This window comes from Vombatus ursinus, unplaced genomic scaffold (assembly GCF_900497805.2).
Source record: "Vombatus ursinus unplaced genomic scaffold, bare-nosed wombat genome assembly UNPS02007905.1, whole genome shotgun sequence".
NCBI classification, from domain to species: Eukaryota; Metazoa; Chordata; class Mammalia; order Diprotodontia; family Vombatidae; genus Vombatus; species Vombatus ursinus.
The window spans coordinates 1-3,354 of NW_020947683.1; the positions used below are offsets into that span (position 1 = coordinate 1).

The 3,354-nt window shown below is 44.2% G+C and overlaps 1 long non-coding RNA gene across 1 annotated transcript; it reads right to left on the bottom strand.

Annotated features, from left to right (window-relative positions):
• Window positions 1–1,221: 1,221 nt before the first annotated feature.
• On the bottom strand, window positions 1,222–3,241 carry LOC114034110. The gene is made up of 2 exons (XR_003568062.1): window positions 2,840–3,241; window positions 1,222–2,635 (listed from the first exon to the last, which is right to left on the bottom strand). It is a non-coding gene; the product is annotated as an uncharacterized LOC114034110 (long non-coding RNA).
• Between the last annotated feature and the right edge of the window lie 113 nt (window positions 3,242–3,354).

Below are 3,354 nucleotides of genomic sequence, written 5' to 3' on the forward strand. Positions count from 1 at the left end.
AGAGAGAGAGAGAGAGAGAGAGAGAGAGAGAGAGAGAATTTTTTTCCCCCAACCTTTTCCTAAAGCTTTCAAACCTTTTACTTTCAAACCCTCTGTTCACACTGTTCATGCAAATAGCTCATACTTTTCTTTCTACCCAGACTCCTTTCATTCCTACATGCTTAAACTTTCTCGCCTTTCCTTCTGATGGACTTTGATTAAAGTCCCTTTAAAACTGCACATATCTTAATTTCTTTCTAATTCTGACCTGACCCTTCAAAGATCCTTCTCGACTTGCCTTTTACCAATCATCCTAAATAATAAAGTATTTGTCTCTCTTTCTCTCTCCCATCCACCCACTTCTCTGAGGCTGCTGTTATCAGGGAGGGAGAGGGGGAGAGAAAGAAAGAAAACATTTTTCCAAGCAATAAATCCAGCTGCAGCTCTTAGAAGCTAACCTTGCTGGCTAGGGTTTTTACAACTTATAGGGCTGATTACACAGACACTCGCTCTACAGACAGAAACAAAGTCACAAAACAAATCCTGTTTATATTTTCTTGTCCTTTTTTTTGTTTGTTTTGATAGTGCACTCAATTACTCAATCTGTTCCCTATATTTTGGAAGTTCATTCCCAATTACTAAGTCTAGATCCCAAGGGACTATCAACCAGCATATCTGGTGACTTTTCCTTGTCTCCACCCGATTTTGAATTAGATTTCCCCATCCTCCTTGGATGGCTGCTTTACCGACTCAAAGAGTCTAGGCAGGCTCGTCTGCCTCCCCTGACGAGACTTAAGTTCCCTCGGACGTCTTACGGACCTCTCCGCTTAGACTCCGGGGAACCCGGTTACCCAGAGGGTTGCCGTTCCGGGCTTGCGACACCTTACGGGCCTCCCCGCTTAGGTTCCGAGCCCTCCCGGTCCGCTTACCTGGGTCTGTGCGCACAAACTTATGTGACTAAAAATTTCCTTCACTTCACACGGGTGGCCGCGGTGGTCTTCTGATTACCGGTGCTGCAGAGTTTTCTTTTTGCTACTCTGAGATTTCCCTTTGGGCTATCCCCTCCCCAGGGGAGAGTCCCAAACCAGCCAGAACTTGGAGGCCACCAGAAAAGTCTGGCGTGGCTCCTGCCCCCGAATTTAGGCTGGGGAGGTCCCCAAAGGGGGTGGGGTGTAACCCCGGACGAGTCCCCAAACTGTGCAGGGTACGGAGATCCTTACCAATGAATCGGAGACTCAGAGATATTAGCTAAAAGAAAAATTCATTTATTAGCTTTCTCGAGAAAGGGCTCCCTCAGACCACCAAAAAATTGGCGCTGACCCAAGAGAGCAGAGGTGTGTTCAGATCAACAGGTTATATAGGTCCTAGCTCAGTCTCCTTTCCCAGCCCCCTCTTCAGGGCTCATTAATGCAAGCTCTGAGGGTACAATCTATTCGAGGCAATCTACCCCAGCAATAAAGAACAAGGACTCTTTTTACAACTTACCTGGAGACAGGTAAGTTGTACTTTTTAGAGTAAATCGTTTTAGAGAGGGAGGAGGAGGGCTGATAAAGTTGAAAAGCATGTTTCTTCATGAGGTCAACCAGTTGCAAGTGTCTCAACAGAACAAGAAGCAATTAACTCCCTGAGGAGGCTTCATTCCTGAGAGATTCTCAGAGATCATCTCTCACAATCCCTCCTCTTCTTTTCTACTATTTGAAGCCTCCTCACACTATTCTTGATAGGCCTCTTCCATCAGATTGTCTTCTCTGCCCTCAGGCTCGTTTTGACCTTCAGGGTCGACTGGGGTCCACCCCTGACCTTTTAAAATCATCAGTCATAGTGACCCTTCAGCCTTCCCTTCTAATCTGATCATCTGAGACAGGGCTTCTTGAACAGTTTGGGTAATTAGCTGCATCACACAGGGGAGGCATACAGGGAATAATATTATGCTACTAATGGCAATTAGCACAAACCACAAAATTTGTTTCCACCAACTTCCTCCAAACCAAGACCACCAAGAAGTTTTAAAGAGGCTGGACCAAGTTTGGATGGGGACATGAGCAATCTTCCTGATATTGTCCGCTATATTTTTCACAATGCGGCCATTATCATCTATCTTCATACAACAGGTGGAGAGATTCAATTTCCCACAAACCCCACCTTTTTCAGCCAGCAAATAATCTAATTAATCTGTTGAGGATATATATATATATATATATATACACACATATATATATATATACATACATATATATGTATGGGGGTCCTATACCCCCAACTACCATCCTAGGCCCAAGTGGTTAGACCAGATGTCTTAATTATTCTTTCAGGGGGCCAAGTGTCTCCCCATCCATTAGCATCACCTGCACTGGTCATGGAGGTATCAATACTCCTACTTCTGTCCAAAACTTTACTCCTAAGAAACCTCCCATCTGCCCTGACAAAAAGAAAAGCTTTGGTTGGACAAGCCCGATGGAACAATTCCCTGTCCAATCTGTGGGTAAATGGATGTAGAGCTGTCCCGGTTTTTCGGGGTCCCTCCATTCAAGGGGTTGGTGCTTTAGCCAGTGTCTGGAACTTGGCAGATTCCAGGTCCAAGGGGTGATGCATTGTGGTCTCAGACAGAGGTTGGCATGCAGCCTGAGCAGTCATCTGGAAGTGGAGAGCACTAAGCCTGGAGGAGACAAATCCGGCAAGGAGATTAAGCAGACAAGGGCCAAAAAGAGGTAAAAGGAACATACTAAGGTTTTCATGGATGTCTCACATCCAGGTTACTTTCTCTAGTAAAGTTCTGGGGACACTCATCACCCTTACAGGTGGTACAAGTCAAGAGACCAGCAGAGACATTTAAAATCCCTCCCCTGACAGGGGTCTTTACCTGTACAGTGGTCATAGAGCTTGCCTCCCAAGCAAGAGAATAATTCCCCATTGAGAAACAGGGCGTTGTGATAGAAAAATTTTCCCATAAAGGAGTGGCCAGTACGAAAGGGGTGGCAAAGACCTCTGAAGTGGTTACATTAGGGAGGGGGTTTCTTGCAAAAACTGCCTTAAACAAAAGAGGTTCCTAACTTTAACCTCACAACTGAATAGATACACAATTTTGTTCCACAAACTTGTTTATCCTTTTCTAATTATACTTCAGAAATTGAATCTTGTACATATGATAAATTCAAACACTGATTTTACTCTTACTTAGGCAATGGGATGACTACCAATTCAGATCAAAACAGCAAGATCTCACATACTTATACTGTGCTCATGTCTTTTACTGACCACTTGCTTTGATCAGAGAAATCTACTATAAAAGGAAAAGGCAGGGACATGTGAGATGCCAAATATGACAAGATAAAACATCCTTAGCTCTGTTTGAATTCAGATAAGAGTCATAGTTCT